At 47.0% G+C, this 18,870-nt stretch overlaps 1 pseudogene; it reads right to left on the bottom strand.

Moving 5' to 3' along the window:
* Positions 1 to 13,404: 13,404 nt before the first annotated feature.
* On the bottom strand, positions 13,405 to 14,977 carry LOC101432929 (large ribosomal subunit protein uL5 pseudogene; annotated as a pseudogene).
* Between the last annotated feature and the right edge of the window lie 3,893 nt (positions 14,978 to 18,870).

Raw genomic sequence — 18,870 nt, 5'->3', positions numbered from 1 at the left:
TCCTGGCCATGGAAGGGAGAAAAGGAGGAAGCAGGAAACAGGATTGGATTGAGGGAAAAGTTGGGTAGCAAAGCAGCCACCCACCTTGGGGAGCTCTGAAGCTGGGAGGGACTTTCCTTGCTCTTTTGAGTTGGGGCAAGAGTGCTGGGTTCTTATCTCCCATAGGGACCAGTCACTGAGACACGGTTTCCTGGGAAGCAAGTATGACTTTGGGCAAGCCGACTCTCTTCTACCAAAGCCATTCTGAATAGGGCTGGCAGCTGAGGAATAAGCCCTTGGGTCCCCAAGGGGGTTCTGGGCAGCTCATCAGAGCGTTCACTACAGCCCATCTCTTGGGCCATTCAGATCCACTTCTTATAATCTCTGGAAGCTGCCACTTCAGAATTCCAGTGGGTCTTTTTTCCTGGGAGAAATTTACAAGAGGAAGTGAGACAAACTTTTGCCCCTCCTGCCACCTCTGATGAGCCTTGTCTCCCTCTTCTACTCTCCATTCCAGATTTGCCTCACCCAGCCAGCACTTCTGCTGGTTTCAGAGGTGGGAGACCCAGACAGAGCTCCCTAGGCGCCTGCACCCTACGATACTCCACACAGGCCATGACTGTCACACTTGGGCAAAGGGGTACCAAGAGTGAGCCGAGTGAAGTACCAGCCTGTCCTCACCATCCCCGCTGGGTAAGACCAGCTCTCTCTCCTCCTGCTGATCACAGTCAGTTACCCCTGCCAGGATGGCGAGGCCTCTTCTTGCCGGCTGGCCCCTTGGCACAGGTGGCAGCTGCAGCTCGTAGTTCAGTGGATCACTTTCTGGGATCCCTGGAGGAAGTATCTCTTTAGGAAACAGACTCTTGAAATCCACAGAGCCTGTAGATGCAGGGATGGGAAACAATAATTCTCCAAGCAGGGAAGTAAGAGTGATGGTAAGTGAGGCTTCTACTGCTTGTTTCCCGGACCATGTCTGCAGCCACTGGGGCCACAGCGCCTTAAGCAGGGACCTGGGATGAAGAGACATGACTCTATGTCCATGACTCCAGAGCATTCACAGAGCAAGGAGCAGCAGTCAATGTTCCAGGAAAGCCCTAAACAGGACCCCGAGGTTGTCTTATATTCAGGATGCTCAGGGGGTGTTCAACTGTAACCGTCCACATGGCTTCCTCATTTTTCTACCTGCTTCCATAGTCACCTGCTTCTATAGCTCTCCCCAACCCTCTCTATTTCTGTCTCATTCTCTCTCATACACACATACACACACTCACACACTCACACACTCAGTCCATATACTCACCTGCAGTGAAGTGTAAAAGTCTGACCACAGCCCGTACCATAGAGTTGAGCCGTCCTTTGTGCCACAGCCCCTCTCCAGGTGGCTCTATCCTGGGGGTGATGAAAAGGCAAGGACATGGCTGCGAGGGCCAAGAAAAGGCCACCAGAGATGAAAAGGCCATAAGCCCCACCAGGTGAAAGCAACAGGCTTTTCTCCACATCTGTTTTATTAGACTTTCTGGCTACAAGAATAATCACAAGAATAAGCACAAGAGGTCTTAGCTGGGTTTCTTTCTAGGAGGAATGAACAGACCTCCTGTATGATTTTATTCTAGGAACTTCCAGGTTCCAGAGACACCTCCGCTTCCAGCCTTCCTCACCAAAGCCCCACGGAGCAGAGGCACCCAGGGGCTCCCTCTGAGGAGCTGTTCTTGCCTGTCTAGAACCTGTGGCCCCACCCTGGGGACTGGGGAGTTCGGGGCCCTTTCAAGGGCTCCAAGTATTTTTGATCACTGAGTGTTTATGGGGCATGAAATGGGTCAGGGCAGTGGGGCTCTGTGGTTATTTTTTCTTTTCCTGGACAATCATCTGGTCAGGAATTCCAGGCTGTGTGTATTTATGGAAGGCCACAGGGGGTCCTGAGAGAGGAAAGTGACACACTGACCTCCATTCTGTCGAGCCCGGGGCCTGGAGGCCTCTCCCTCCACTCCCCTCAGCTTGTGGCCCCAAACCCTGGGCACAGCCTGGGACATGTCCCTGAGCGATGCCAGGGAAGGAGGGGAGCTTGGCAGCAGGGCCTCCCACACCCTGTTCTAGCCTGGGTGTCACCGCCACCCTCGCCCTTTCCCAATTTGCAAATGTTTCTGGAATATCTCTTAGGGGCATGACTGTACTTTCTTCAAGGCAGAGGAGCCCCAAAACCTCTGGCCACATTAGGAGGGAACGGAAAGCAGAGGCACCCGCGTGGCCCCTGAGGCGGAGAAGCACCCAATGAACAGTCACTCAGTGAATGACCGCTGCAGGCTGATGTGGGTGGCCTATTGGCATCTGGGCCTCTTTTCCTGCCAGCCCCATGACTGCCCGTCCTGAGCCCCCAGGCCGCATGGAAGCCCCCAACATAAGAAAATGTCAAGAGGTTTCTGTGTGGTCTTGGAAACTGCCTGCACGTGATGGACCAGCACCTCCCTCCCCAGTGGCCCCAGGCCTTCTGGTTATTTTTGTAGGGTGCTGACCAAGACTTCTCTCACCCAGTAATCCTGGTGTTGCAGACAGTCATGAAAAGAACAGAAAGCAGCCATCATGACCTGCTGATTTAATTACTGCTCTTCAGGGCTGCCACATCTGGTCCAGAAAGCTCCTAACTGGCAGGTCTGTCTGTGGAACAAGAGTAGGTACATTCGGGCTTCAAACAGGAGGCTGACGGGCCAGGGCCGACGGTATTTCCAGGGCTCCTTCTCTTCACGGCTGGCTCTGGTCTCAGGGCAGTTGTTGTCCTCAGGTGAAATCTGGGCTGGACATGAGGCTCCTGCAGCTGGGACAGGGTGGCACAACTCAGAGAACACCTCCTTCTTCCTACAGGAAGCAGAGCAGCACATTGTGGTGACCAAAGGGTGTGTGGTCTATTTCACTTATCTACCAGAAAACGTTTATTCAGCCCCCTTTGCTTGTCAAATACTGTTCCTTGCTGGGGCCACAGCGGTGACTCTAAACTCTCCTTCTTCACGGAATATTCATTCTTTTTCACCCTTCAGCTGGTGTCTATGCCTGGCCATGGAGCAGAGGAACACTTCTCAATGGCCACAGCAGCAACATGAGCAACACAAAAACTCGGACCCAGGCCAGAGGTGGCACCAGAAGACCCCAAAGAAGAAGCGTGTTCCTGTTAGCATTCCCCAAGGTGACTTGGCTGCTCCTGGAGGCTGCCAGGGCCAGCAGGCTGGAAGGCTGCCCATCCCTGCAGGTGGCCATTTCTAAGAGTAGGTGTTTAGTCGGGAAGGGGCAGGTGGTTGCTCTCTAAGGACTGCCTGTGCTTTCAGATGTCTTAGGAGTACACAGGGAAGATAACGGGCAATCAGGATCATTTCCCAGGGCACTGGTGTGAGAACGAACTGACAGTCATAACAGCCTCTACATATGTAGGTGAGCTCTCTTGTGATTGCAGATGAAGTCCAAGCTCTTGGTGACATCTCACGCCACTTGCCACACTCCAGCCCATCTGGCTCTTCTTCCCCCACCATCCACCACGAGCCTACATGGAGTGCCATGCCTGCTTTGGGCACCCTTGACTTCCATCACCCAGCTAGTGTTGCTTTCCCCTCCCAACATCAGAACTTCTAATGGGTCCAGCATGGTTGAGCAATGAGGAATTATGTATCAAGGATGTGCTTAACAGCAAAAATTTGTCTGGGCATATGAACACCAGACACCAGACTACTGATTCTTTTCTTCTCTTGGTAGCTCAATTTACCGTCCGGTTCTCTTCCGTTGCATGTTTTTACTTAAAGTTGATATTGAGGGCTCACTCTATGCCAGGCACTGTGTTTACAAGAATTGTTTCATTTAACCCTCAAAATACACTTGTGAAGAAGCATGATTAGACCTTACTTTACAGAAGAGGGAATTGAGACTTAGCCAGGAAGGAAGTTTGCCCTGTGTCCCTCAGCTGGTTGTGGGATTTGACCTCCGAGCTCCTGCTCACAACCACTGCTCTGTATGGACCCTCCATGCCAGCCCATGCCCCATCGTGCTGGTCTCAATCACAGTCAAGGCTGAGGGTCTTCTGTGAACCCGTCACCCAAATTAATTCAGGGAAATGACTGATTTCCTCTTGTCTCTTTCTTACAAGACCTGGGTCCTGGCCGCACCATGTCTGAGGGTGAAATCTGCCCAGTCCTGTAGCCCATGGGGGGGGAGGGTGGTCACTTGTCACTCTCAGGTCCACCCGCCTAGATGGCCCCAGAGGGACCACAGATGGAGCGGAGTGTGGTACCCAAAAATACCCATGTAGTCTTGCCCTACTGCTCACACTCTGTGATCTTGGGCAAGTTACGAAGCTCTTTAGGCCTCCATTTCCTCATCTGTGAGATGGAGGTAAAACAGGACCCTACTTCATAGTATTGTTGGGGGATTATATAAGAACTCACAGTGGGAGTTTAGTAGAGTGTCTAAATATAAATGCTCAATAGTTACTGTCTATCACAGGTTCACAGTCCTTTATCTGCAATTCTGTAGCACAAAAAGCTCTGAAAATTATAAAGTTGGTGTCAAAATTAATTTGGAAGCAAAACCCATCCTGGTGTAAAACCCAGTATAGTATTGACTTATCTCAGTATGAATATGCATGTCATCATTCACCATGGAAGTATTTATAAGGTGCTGCCCTGGACCCTGCTGGGGTTACATGACATGTTGTGCAGGGACCACATTATCTTTCTAAAATCTGAAAACTTCTGAAATCCAGAACATACCTGGTTCCAAGTGTTTAGGATAAGGGGTTGTGAACCTGCATTATTTTTATGAGTAGAGTTCAGTACCTCCCCTGACAAAGTTACAATAACTGGCAGTCAGCTCGGGAACTCTAAGAACCAGAACCCTGGAGAGAGTGGAATTAACTCTCTTCTCTCCCACAGGACAATACAGATTGCCACTTATGTGCAGACAAAACTAGAGGCAGTGACGTCAGTGAAACAGTGCATTTCTTTGTTCATTTGCTCTAGTGTTCCTTGAGGGGTTTCTGTAGGGTCTGGTCCTAGGTGAAAAAAATCTTTAAAAACCATTTTAATTCCCAGATGTTGGAATGTATTGGTGACTTCTCTTACTTCCTGCTTGTTCAGAACTTTGTTGGGCCAGGCTGGGCAAAAAGAGCAGAGCAGTTGTCCCCCCTCAAGGAATCTATGCTTATTGGGGTATAAGACATTACACACACTGGAAATTAGTAGTGATATATTAAAGGATTACGTATTAATGCTCAAGAGCTGGTGGGCACTGTAGGACCCCAGAATAAAAGCCCCAAGGTGGGGATGGTGATCTAAGATGAGCTGATTCCTACAGAGAAGGGCCTTAAAGAATGGCTCGCCCATCCCCCCAAAACAGAGTATCTACAACTGCAAGCAAGACAGTTCCATCCATCTGTCCCATGGGATCTAAGGCCCCTCAATCAGAAACAAAGAGGGCATCACCAACCCAAAATCCTCAGGATTGAGGAATGAGCAAACATAAGGGGGAAATGCAACTATAGACTAAAGTAGACATTATTATTCTAGCAATGGATGAACTTCTAACATTGCTATAAAGGCAGTGGCCACCAGAAGTTCTGAGGGGAGGGAGAGGGAAGAATTGGTGTAACACGGGGACATTTTTGGGACATTGGAATTGTCCTGCATGATATTACAATGATGGATACAGGCCATTACACATTCTGTCAAAACCTATGAATATGTAAATATGTGTTCATCAATTGTAACGAATGTACCACACTAATGAAAGATGATGTTAATGGGGAAAAGTGGAGGAGGTGGAGGGGGTTATGGGAATCCCCTTGTATTTTCGATGTAACATTTATGTAATTTAAAACTTCTTTCAAAATAAAATAAAAAATAAAAGAATCAGATTAAAGAGAAGAAAATGAGGGCCTAGGATGGAGTGGAAGTGGAAGGAAACAGGGGAACTTGGGATTCATTCCAAACTCCACATTTACTAGTTATGTGGCTTGAGCAATTGGCTTAACCCTTCTGAGCCTTGCTTTCCTCATCTCGAAGGTGGAGATGGCTGTATCTCTCTCTCTAGCTAGAGTTGTTATAAATATTAAATAAAATGGTATATGTAAAGTGCTACCAGAACCTCCTTTCTTCTTTTGGTAATGAAAGTCCTTCCAGTTTGGCTCTCAGAGTATCACACTGACTGCAAGAAGCCTAATTGCGCACAGACTGGGCATTTAACAGCCTAGCCCAAAGGTGTGTAAATCAGGAAGAAAAACAATAATCACGTCCATTCAACCAACCAAAACTCCAAACAAATAACCCCTGACACCGTTGTGACATTTGACCACTGGCTCCCATTCAGCCCCTCCCGTCGCTCTAGTGAAGCCACACCCTCCAGCAATCTCTGGAGTGGGGAAGCCAGACTGGCATGGGACCTTTGCCCTCAAGTTGGAGATGTTCATTCCCTAGCGATGTCATTTTATCCTCTTGGAACTCTTGGCAGTATATAACACACAGCACCACCTCATGGGTAGTATTCCAATGAATGGCAATTGTCCTAATATCTCAGCCCAATGTCTTGGTTCAGATCTTTCTCATGTCTATTAGATCATACAAATACCCAATCCACAGAAATCCTACACATCAACTAGGGGAGAGATTAAGGGGAAACAAAACAAAAGGGAGTGGAGATTATCACCAGCAGAAATGCAGGGTGAGAGAAGGTGGCACCATACTGAACACAGGAGGGAAATTGGAAGAAGGTCCCTAGAACAGCGTTAACATCAGAGCCCACTTCCCAGGCAGGGAGCTGAGGAAAACTGCCCCAATTCTATGGGGATGTACCCCCACCTCAATATAACACACCTCGTAAACTAGCTGCCACATACAAGGTTTGGAAGGTATAATTACTGGTAGCAGTAGTTTGATGTCATCATCATCGTCATCCATCTTTATAGTGCTTTTGTGTTCATGAAGATCATCTCTCTGAGAAGCTGGGGTCTGGAAAAGACTCCGGAGACAGTGGACAGACAGCCTGGCTGAAACAGAGGGTATGCTTGGGAGTTAGATTTAGAGATTGGAAGATTTAAACATCCAACTCCACCTTTATGCACAATCACTGGGCTGCTGTCGGGCTTGGTTGAAAGCATTGTGATTGAAACTGGTGTGAAGGGAGCCTGGCAGAGCCCAGGGAAGACTTCAACAAGGAAGGAAACGAAGTCAGGGAGCCTGGCAGGAAGAAGGATGAGATGATCTTGACATTTTCGAGACAACTTTGAAGATGTGGCTTAGTGTGGCCTCTGCTTGGATGCTGGTTCTGAATTTCAGTTACTGGTGCCCCATGACAGAGGCATCAGTAGGCAGAAGAGGCTAACGGTTGGATTGCCCCGTCCTGGGGCAGCTGCTCCAAAACATCTCAAGCGGCTTCTGACAGGGAGTGCAGTCTACTAGAAAACACCCTAGGTTTGGAGTAAGAAGACTGATCAATGTCTAAGTGATGGCTCTGCTGCTTCCTGGCTATGTAAAGGCTGTGTAGGTCTCTGCAGGGCAGCTTCTTCATCTCTCAACAGGTGCAATGATAGCTGCTTATCTTCTCCACAGAGTTGTCAACAGGCCAGAGGCGCTGTCTTATGTGGAGGTGCTTCTCAAGCTGCCAAAGATAACACTGTTGTGCTAAGACTAATATTCCCCTGTTAGAAGACAAATGAGGTGACATCTCTGACTCATGTCAGTAGATTAGTCGAATGCTTAATTTCAAGCATTAGAAAGTGGGGCTCTATCAGGTAGCCCTCAGAATTGCAGGAGAAATGAATGATGAGGCTCAAACGGGTTCTTGGAACCCATTTCACAGAAGCAAACAGCTAAGCCAAAGACTCTGGATCAGCCCTCGAAGTGGGGCTCAAGTTGGGGTAAGTAGGAATCTGGGGCGAAGGCCAGGCCTGGTACCTGCACCCCTGCAATGTGCTGCCTTCTGAACCATGCCTGAAATGTGACGTCCAACAGCTCAAGCCTGAGAAGTTTAGACCAAACCTCATCTGGCAAGTAAAAATATCCAGGCTCCAGGGAAGCAGCAGAGAGAGCTTTTCCAAAGCCATCTAAGGCCTTCCAAGTATGTAGGAAATTATTAATCACACCCTATGAGTCTTCCTGGTATAAGCTTTAAAAATAAATGTGAACTGAGGCCCACACGGCCCCTCGTTTTTTTAACGATCCATCTCGGAAGTAGTTGGTAACCCCTCACCTATGCCCCCCAATATGGGCTGCCCTGCTCCCTAGAAAAACAGGAATTTCTTATCAGATCAACAGGAAATTCTATTTTTACTTGATGTTCAAATTAAAAATACCATAGGGAGAGAGGCACTCCCATATCCAAGCTCTGTACTAAATTTATCCCCCTACTGAGGCTCTCCTCTCCCAAACTGTTGCTCCAGGGTTCTCTCCCTTTGAGCCCAGCGCCTGGTGCCAGAGTGAAACAAAGAGATTTGACACCCCAAACATACCCAAGCCAGCAGTGGGGCCGTAGGTGGGTGATGCTCCAGGCAAGGCATGGCTGGGCCTAGAAAGTTGACCCAGAGACTTTCATTAAGAAGCTGCAACAGCTAGAGTAAGCTGTGTGAGAGCTCACCAAGCAGCCATGGCCAAGGCTTAAATCGGGGTGGGGCGGGGTGGCTTATTCAAAAGCAACTAGGGGAATGGCATTGATTTGCTGTGAGACATCAGCCCCAGGTACACTAGGGAAGGGAAGCCAGCGTTCATGGAACCTTGCCTGTGTGCCAGGCACTTAGTAGTATGTATCATGCCCTCTGCCCTCCCCAGCAGCCGCGCAGGCAGGAAGTATTATCAGCATCATCCCCATTTCACAGGGGAGAGAGCAGAGGCTCAGAGAGGTGGCCTGGGATTGAAACCCAGGCCAGCCTGCTTCCAGAGCTCATGCTCTTTTCTCCTTGCCACCCCTATTTTGTTCAACATCAAGCTGCAGGCCAGAAGCAGAGCTAATGGGTCCTGTGTAGGTGCTACCAGCTGGGTGACTGGCAGCCGTCCAGGACTTCATTTCTCCTGGAAGGAGCATCTGTCTGTTTAGGAGGCAGCTGCCTTTGCTTAGCTTTAACAGTAGCCCCAATAACTGCCTTACCCAAAGAGCGAAAGCAAATCCCCTCTGTCCCCAGCTTGCTTGAACTTTCAAGTAGCAGGATTCCTTGTCTTAACTCTGCTGATATACCCTCAGCATATTGTCTGGGATTAGTGTAAACCAATATTTTATACACTTGCTGTATTTTGCTTTCCAGTGGTACAACTGAAAGCATATTGGTCTGGAAGCCAGGACACCTGGGTTTTTGAGCCCCAGCTTTGCAGCTGGGATTTTTATGTCATTCATATCTCATCTCACAGCCTCAGTTTCCTCATCTGTATAAAAAAAGATGCTTGGACTAGATCTGTGCTATCCAATACCTGAGCCACTGGGCACAGGTGGCTCTCAGGCACTTGAAATGTGGCTAGTGCTATATGTATAAAATACACACTGGATTTTGAAGTCTTCATTTAAAAAAAGAATGTAAATATATTAATAACATTTATGTTGATTACATGTTGAAAATGATCATTTTTTGAATATATCAGGTTCAATAAAATACATTAAAATTACTTTCACCTGCCTGTTTCTTTTTACATCTTTTTTTTCAACAAATCAATTTTACTGATACATAATAATAAAGCATAAATACATCCAAAGTATACAACCAGTGGCTTTCAGTACAATCACAGAGTTGTGCATTCATCACTCCAGTCATTCCTAGGGCATCTCTTCACTATTCCAGCAACAATAACAGCAATACTAGAAGACAAAAACCAACCAAGCAAACAAACCTCATCACCTCTCAATCTTTCCGTACTACCCCTGCCATACATAGCTGCTATTCTGTTTCCTTTTCCCTAGTTTGTTTGTATTTATATTTGGTAAAAACAGTCTTATATATGCAATATCACCCATATGTGTATTTTCCATCATATTTTACTATGTTATACAGTCCCAAATTACATCTTTTAGCTTTCCTTTAATAAATAACTGTCCTTAGACATGCCCTTTCAACCACCATCATACCCCTATAATAGCTCTGCTAGTCACAAGTAGCATGTGCTCAACATTTCCATTCATTTCCAAAGACTTACAAGCAATCATTTAACCAATTTTGTGCATATTATCCATCAGCTTTCCATTATTTACCCTCATTCTATTTTCTGGTGACTTATATTCTAATTATTAATTCCATGAGTTTAAATAATATATTTAGTTCATAATAGCACAATCATACAGTCTTTTTACTTCTTTAAATGTGACTGCTAGGAAGTTTAAAAACACATACGTGGCTTGTCTTATATTTCTATTGGACAGGCTGGAGTAGCCGTCTTGGTTCCTTTCCCTTTTTGATGTGGTCCTTTAAATTGCCCAGAGGTAGGGGAGATGGGTGCTTAGTGGAGGCTCTTGGGTGGATACAAGAAAAAGGAGGTGCCCACAACTGCAGTGTCCTTGTAACCATGTGCCTATGGGAAAATTTTTGCTCAGAAAGGAGCCACATCAGGTCATAGCTCCCATTGCTGAAAACCTCAGACCCCTGTCCTCTCTGCCACCCATATTCTCAGATCCTTCTCACTGTGGGGTTTCCCACTTTCATAGGGGAGCCGGACATTTGACTAGTGGCTGAGGGGCAGCCCCAACTTTTGGCATTCTATCCAAGGATGAGTGATTCTCTGCCACATTTTAAAACCTTGCTAAGTTTCTTGACTTGGTAAGAATTGGCTCTTTTCATGCAGAGGCAGTCTAAAGAAAGGAAATCAAAAGACAAAGAAAACAAATCTGAACATGTCCTGGACAGAAAGCCTGTGACTCTGGTTAAAAGACTGGCACCTGACAGAATACTCAAGAATTGGCGTGATGATAAACAAGCTAATGCCTCTCATTCTACTGTATACACTTTATTGCCAAAGACAAGGTATTGTGGAGTCAGTGAAGACTTTGAATGCTAATCCAATTGGTAACAGTTCAAGCCAGGGCCAGGATAGATGAAAGTCAAGCATGAGCTCAGGCATCTCCAGGCAGTAGGATGAGGAACTGAGAGGTGAGAAGGGGGTTGGAGAGTAGGTCTGTGCACTTAACCTGGCCTTGACCCAGCCTTGAGGAGGCAGCTTCGGCTGTTCCACAGAAAAGGTGGGATGTGCCAATGAGACAGATGGCTGATTGTGAAATGTCTCGAGTGCCTACTCTGTGTAAGGCCCACCATGCACGAAGAGGGGTAGAGAGGAAGACTGAGCTTACAAGGGTTTTTTTTCCCATAGTCTCAGTTTAGATGTGGGGAAGCTGAAGCCTGGAAAGCAGGAGTGACAAACCCAGGATCACATAGCTAAGTAGTGAAGGGCAGGGACTGAGACCCTAGAACTGTCATTAGGTCTTTGTCTCAAGGATACTACAGAAAGGTATCATGGGAGAAGAAGTACTGGACTGGGTATTAGGGAAACTTGGCTTTAGGCTTGAGTCATCTGCTAACCACATGACCTTGGGCAAGTCATTTTACCTCCTCTAAGCCTGATTCCTTCTCTGTAAAACAAGGGATGCATCTAGATCTCTTAGGTCCCACGTTTATTAGTCAGGATAAGCTAAATAATAAACAACTCCCAAATCTCAATGGCTTGAGATGCAAATGTTTATTTCTCTGTCACGGTATATGACCATACCAGGTTGGCAGGGACACAGGCTGATGGAGATTCTACCTTGACACGTGTTCCACAGGGAAGAGACTATGACAAATAACACACTGGCTTTTAAAGCTTCTGGTAGACATGACATGCATCACTTCCACTTACATTTAGTTGACCAAAGCAAGTCGCGAGGTCATCTACCATGTGCTCTGAAGAGGACACTGGAAATATTTGCCAGCAGACACAGTACAGAGTGCTTTGGTGGGCCAGGGAGGGTGGGGACATGTGGTGGAGTGGACTTCAGGAAAAGCCTTTCTGGAGGAGAAATGTTCTGAGAGGCAGCAACAAGAGAGCTCTGCATATGGAAGTGGTGGTAGGGACAGAGGCAGGAGTGTGGTGGAGGACAAGAAGTGTAACATGATGGGGAAAACCACCTAGTCTGGCTCAAGTGTAGATGCACAGGGAGCAGTAATAGAAAGAAACTGAGACCAGATGACACAGGGCCTTGAATGCCAGGAGAAGGGGTATGTGCCCTATTTGTTTGGCACTGACATTTCTGAGCAGTCTGTGCCCTTATTAGGCAGTGTGTCAACTGCACTGGCTGTTCTAGAGAAGGGATGATAAGAATAGAATAGGGTGGAGTGAGGCTAGAGAGGAGGCTATTGCTTTCCTCTGGGCCAGAGGTGATAAGGCCCTAAGATCCTGAGGCTTTACTCCAGGGTCAGAGCAGCAGGTGAAACAGGACAGATGTTGGAGACATTATGTGTGAAAGAGGCCATCATAGGTCCAGGTGCCTTAGACAGAAGGCTTAAATGTATAGAAGGATGATGGTATAGAAGAGGAAGAGGGAGGAATAATAAGTAAGAATTGCAATGACTGGAAGAAAGGGGTGCTATGATATTTGAATCTGGATCAACCCCAGAAAATTATGTTCTTGGAGTTAATCCATTCCTGTGGGTATATAACCTATTGTGGGTGGGATCTTCTGATTAGGTTACTTCAGTAAGGCATGGCCCACAATAGCTCTTAATCCTTTTACTGGATTCCTTTATAAAGGGGATGAAGTTGGAGAGAGACAAAGAGAAAAGCCACAGAAGCTAGAGAAAACCAGAGGAAGCCAGAAGTTGAAAGTGATGAAACCCAGATGAGAAGGAAGAGACCAGCAGATGCTCCCTTGTCTCTTGCTATGTGAGAGAAGAGTTCAGGATCATTGGCAGCTGGTCTTTGGGGAGAAAGCTTCACCTGCGAAGGCCTTGATTTGGACATTTTTCTCAGCCTTGAAACTGTAAGTCTGCAACCTAAGAAATCCCCATTGTAAAAGCCAACCCATTTCTGGCGTCTTGCATACTGGCAGCCTAGCCAACTACAATGGCCACCATCTGCAGAAAGAAGGAAGTCAGGATGGGGACCTTGTTGGGAGTGAGGGAGGTAGGAAGGAGAGCTCGGTTCTAGGGAGAGTGAGTGAGTTTTGTGTTCTTCTCAGGTCACTGGAGAGTGTGCAGAGAAGAATGAGTTGCCGAGGGTGCAGTTGGACTGAAGCAGTCCTTCCAGGTGTGAAATTTCCAGCCAGGGTCCCCCGAACTCTCAGAGAGGCCATGAGAGGTCGTTGGGTTGTCTAACAGTGCTCTGTGCAGATGCATTCTGTGACCTTGGCATTCCAAAGGGATGGTGGTGATGTGTTTGGGGGTTGCTTCTCAGGGCATCTGAAGCCTTCTGGGAAGGGGAAGGGTTAGTTCTGCCCCTCTTATGGCCTGGGGGCCTACGGGAGCTCCCTCCTGAACTCTAAGGTGAGAATCAGGGTGAGTGACCCCAAAGATACTCCTGCCTGGTCTTGGGCAAAGTGTCCAGTGGCAAGCCAGGCTGGGACCCCACACATCCACTGTCAGTCCCCAGGCTCCGGTTCTCCATGCTGACTGGCTGATGGCTCCTCAGAGACAGGGAAAAACAGCAAAAAGATGATAAACTTACCAACTCTAACTCAGGCCTTCTTATGGGTGACTTTAAGAGCATTGATCTCCACTGGGAAAAGATAGAAATTCCCTCATTCCCAAGCTCTCAGATTTTAAAGAATGGCCAACTGGCATCTCAATGTTCCCTCTGGAAAGAACTCCATCTCAACTCATCATTCTGTGCATTTTTTACCAGCTCTCAGCTCACATTTCACAAGCTGCTATGATCATCCTGAATTAATCTAGAAAATATGTTGACATGCCCTCTCAGCCCCTACTGCTGATAATCTTCCTTCAGGACTCCGATTATGATTATTTAAAGTAATAATGAAAAGCAAAACAGGAAATTCTTATCTGTTTGGGCAGGAAATGCTTTAGCTGCATGGAAGGTGCTGCTCTGGGGGGTTGCTCTCTCTAGGAGTTGTTTGGAAATGATTTATGGTCCAAGATGGTGCCAGTCCTTCCTCAACTCGCAGGGTTGGAAAAGGGAGGGAAAGGCTGGACCCTGGGAAGCAGGATCTGCATTATCTTGGAATGTACATTTCTGTTGATAACATATTCATTGTCTCCACTAATAAGTAATGGCCCTGTTTTTGTCCTTCCCTGGAATGGAAGTACCAAATATAGGCAAAATAAAGATGTTCCATTTCTGGTTTGAAAAGTTTAATTCTTTAGCAAATATTATCTTATGTGATGGAAATTAGTGGGAAAGACTTACATTTATGTAAACATATCATGCTATGCTCACATGTATCATGCCATCTTCTCTATAAGCATTGCTTTCTCCAACTTTCAGATGTGGAAATTGAGGCTTCTGATGTTAAGGGACAACTAGTAATGTTACTTTTGTTACTGTTGTTGTTGCCAGGAACGACTATGCCCTCAGCCCTCAGCTGGAACCAGCTCAGGGCCTTCTGTTTGCTAATTCTGGGTTTGGCCCCAGTGAAGTCTGCCCTGTGTTCCTTGCCTGCGATGCTGAAACCCAGCCTACCCAGTATCATGTGGAAATTCAGGCTATAGACACCATGCTTGGGTCGTATTTGATTCCCAGATCAGTATGTTCCTGCATCCCCAAACCAGAGTCTCCAGTATGGGAGGAGTTATTTTTTCTTAATTGGTACACCTACACCTTTAGACCTTTCTCCAAGGACTCCTTGGCCCGGCACACTGTGCGTGGATGGCAATCTTTGCAGTTCTCCTGATACTAAAGAATGTGATGGTGCCTCCAGCTTTGTAGAGCATGGGGGTGTGGCTGTGAGCTGCTCCAAGGTCAAGGCTGTCCAGGTCCATCTGTCTCCACTCCCCCACGCAGATGACCAGGCTGAGCTTGCAGGTACAAGGATCCCACATCGTGTTCTCCTTTTCACCTGGATCCTGCACCATGATGGAAAACTGGAATATATAGGGAAGCTCTCGCTATTGAAAGACTATTTATTGAATATTGTCTGTTGAAACAGTGTTTACAATAGATTCTGAACTACCCGAGGACCGAGGCCAGGTCAGGTTTGCTTGCCACTGTAATGCAACACCTACCAGACACCCTGGAAGAGCAGAGCCATTTGATAAATGTCCCCTGAATGCAAGAATCAAGGTGCCTGTGGAAGGCGGGGGTGCCAGGGTTTGGAGGTGTGCTGTAGATCAGATGACAAGACCTCCTTCTTCCAGTTCTTGTTAAAGTACTGAAGGATGTTGGTTGTTACCTAGAGCTAGTCTCAGTCTCTCTCTCTCTCTCTTTCCCCCCCCTTATCTCTAGTCTTCTCTTGGACTTTGTCTTCATCCTGGGTTCCTGGCTGTCACCTCTGCTTGGCTGTCACCTCTGTATTTCTTTTTGCACTTTTACTTTGGAATCTGTGACAGGACAAGTCCTATGCTGAGACTGATCTGAAGCACCTCTCAAGCTGAGGAGCCCCAGGTGGGAGGGCCGTGTCTGAACCTGTGCTGGGCACGACGCTCTCTTCCCCCATCGTCTTGAAGACACACTGCTTGGGAATCAGAAGATCCCCGTGGGTAACTGGCAGGCATTTCACTTTCTGAGCCTGTTTTTTCATCTCTTCATCCACATTTTGTTTGGCTGGCCAAATGTTTTGTTTTAAACTGATTTTTAGGTGACTTCATTTGAGTGGGAGCATGTTCAGCATACCACAAACCTGGTGAGCCTCTCTGTCTTACACTTGTAGGCTTTGCTCCTCTACGGGTGAGTTTGAACCTTCAGGCATGATGACCCTTGGGGCCTCCTCCAGCTCTGACAGCTTCTGGGTGTGACTCTGGAACAGCTCGTCAGGCCTGACCCTGGGCTTGGCTCCTTATCAAGAGGCTTCTCCCTAGAGTGGGAGCTGCCTCGATTGTAACCTCTCTTCTGCTTTGAATCTCATTTCCTCACAGCTCGTCTGTCCTCACACCACCTCATTTCAAACTGCCACCTCTTTTGGATTCATGGAATTATTCTGGAACTAGATAGAGATGGTGATTGCACAACAGCATGACACAACTGAATTGTTCACTTTAAAATGGTTAATTTTATGTTGTATATGTCACCTCAGTAAATTATTACTTTTTGAAAAATCCACATCCATGGGGGTCCCTAACTTGTGACAGCTTGTCCTGGTTTAATATATAAGTCAGCACTGACTGTGGTTTTTAGGTCCTCCACAGCTCTGACTGACTTGGGCAAGCCCATAGTCACTCATTTCATTTACTGATTCATTCAACAATTATTTATTGTTGGTTTTCCATCATGTCTTTTTAAGTTATTATAACCTCTAGTGCTGCTATATGTAGTGTACCTAAGAATGTTTAACTGTCTGTGCTTATCTTTTCTTATTTAACCTTTAGGCTAACACTGGAAGGTTGGCATTATATGCCCACTTTACAGATGAGAAGGGAGACTTGGAGAGGTTAAATTTCCTCCCCAGAATCACGTGGCTACTAGGCGAGCTTACAGCTTTTCTTTGGGTCCCAGGCTCTTTTAAGATGCCCTCCTTGCTTCTAACTCATGACAGGGAAAAAGGGAGAGGGTTGCCAACTTTGAAGCTCTCCTAAACCCTAGGAAAGGATACACTAAAAAGGAGCCATGTGCCTAAACGCTTCTCCTGTGAAATGATTGTCACAGGAAGTGGGCCTAAACTGTGAGAAGGGGGCAGGGGGAGGGTAAGATGCAGTGTCAGAGGAGGATCTGAGAATGTGAGCTTCACAGGGGCACTGGCTGGAAGCCGGGTGAGAAGGTTGGAGCACACACTGCAGACCTGAGGCCTTCTTCCCAGAGTTGTAAGACTCCTGTAAGAACTTGGAGTTTGCAGAAAATGGCCATGTGGGGAGCTGGGAACCAAGCATGAGCTGATGGCAACTGGATATGTTAGCACCAATGCCTGCCAAAAGGGTGAGGAACATGGCCAGAAGAGGAGGCTTGGGAGTCCTTGGAGAAGAAGCAAGTTCTGAGGATTTCTGTGGACAGAGTTTAAGGGATTTCACAGCTTCTGGGAGAAAGTTTGGATCCAAAGCAGAGGAAATGGCCCCGGACCGAGACCTATCAAGAGCTTTATCTTTCAGGAGCTGAGAACTAACAGATGATAGGTCTGACCTTGAGTTGGAGGGCAGAGGGCTGGAAGAGCAGTGACCAGAAAGCCCTAGAAAGCTGGAGTGAACTGACCAAGAGCAGGAAATGAGGAGGAGCAGAGAGAGACCAAGACTTTAGCGCTGTGCCAGGCTACCTGAGCAACTGAGAATGCATTTCTGTAATTCATACATCCATTTGTCCTTTGTGTGCCAAGATACCACTCAGGAGAATGAAAACTGGCATATAAAAACTATCCATTCTCTTTTCCAGGACAAGTTTTCTACTTCCTCGAGGACCCAGTAATTATCTCTCTCCATCCACACCTGTCCCTTTGCATATTTTAGGATGATTGACTTGTCCCAGTTTACCTGGGACTTTGATGCCTTTAGCACAGAAGGTCTAGCATCCCAGGAAGTCTGTCAGTCAAGGGCAAATAGGGGCAGTTAGTCTCCCCAAAGGTCTTTCCCTCTACCTCCTTCTTGACTTGCAAATATGCCCACATCCCTCTTTCTTAAACAATTCTCCTCAAGCTTCTAGTTCATTCTTTTTCATCTGTGGATTGCTAAGCTTCTTCCAAATGGAGCCCATGCGTTCCCTGTCTATGTCTCTTCACTTTCCAGAGGACTCCTATCCTTCCCTTATCAAACTTTACAAGTCCTCATTTTTTCTTTTCTTTTAAAGATTTATTTTTTATTTATTTCTCTCCCCTTCTCCATTCCCTCCCCCCAGTTGTCTGCTCTCTGTGTCCATTAGCTGTGTGTTCTTCTGTGTCCGCCTATATTCTTGTCAGCGGCACCCAGAATCTGTGTCTCTTTTTGTTGCGTCATCTTGCTGCGTCAGCTCTCCATGTGTGTGGCACCATTCCTGGACAGGCTGCACTCCTGGAGCGCATCAGTGCTGCATGTGGGCCAGCTCACCACGTGGGTCAGGAAGCCCTGGGTTTGAACCTTGGACCTCCCATGTGGTAGGCAGATGCCCTATCCCTTGGGCCAAATCCACTTCCCCAAGTCCTCATTCTTGATAACTTTTCCATAGTATTTAGCACCACAGATTCTGAGATCACAGTTTCTCCTCCTAGCTCTGAAGCAGCTGCTTCTCTGTCTCAGGTATAAGGAGTGAGCACTCCCTCTGCTCTCTCTGTCCCTTTGGAACACCCTCAATGCTCAGGCTCTGTTCCAGCACCGACAGGATTCAGGTGGGTGGGGTGATGCAATTCTTTAGGTAGGCTGAGTAGGGGTTGAGGTGAGCCAGAGAGTATGAGCTCTATCTATTCAAGGGGGTTTTAACTTCAGCCACTTTTCAAGAGTTGGTCACCTTTGGTTGAATGCACAACTTCTGGGGTTCAGCTCCTATATAAATTACATTAACAGGAGGCCGCACAATCCGACCTGGGAATGGAGTATTTCCACCCAAGCCACAGAGGTCAGTCTGCATATACCTTAGGCAAGAATTTACTTCTCAGGACTTTTGGGAATATCCCATTCTTGCCTCTGGGGAAGAGTTCTTGGTCTTAGACTGGTAAGAAATGTCTCCTCATGTAACTTTGCACCCATCCCTGGCAGTTTACCAACAAGTTTCTAACCATGAGACTCTTACAGGGCAGTCATGACCTTGACATGAACAGGTAAGGACCAGCTAGTCAAACTCTGGGAGCACTGTTAATGTGGAAAAAGATCCTCCTCGCTGATAAGACTTGTCACTCATCACAGGCTCATTCATCTTT

The sequence above is a fragment of the Dasypus novemcinctus genome, chromosome 17 (genome assembly GCF_030445035.2).
Source record: "Dasypus novemcinctus isolate mDasNov1 chromosome 17, mDasNov1.1.hap2, whole genome shotgun sequence".
Classification (NCBI taxonomy): Eukaryota; Metazoa; Chordata; class Mammalia; order Cingulata; family Dasypodidae; genus Dasypus; species Dasypus novemcinctus.
Note: the sequence above shows the minus strand (reverse complement) of the source record. Positions and strands in the feature narration are given on the sequence as shown.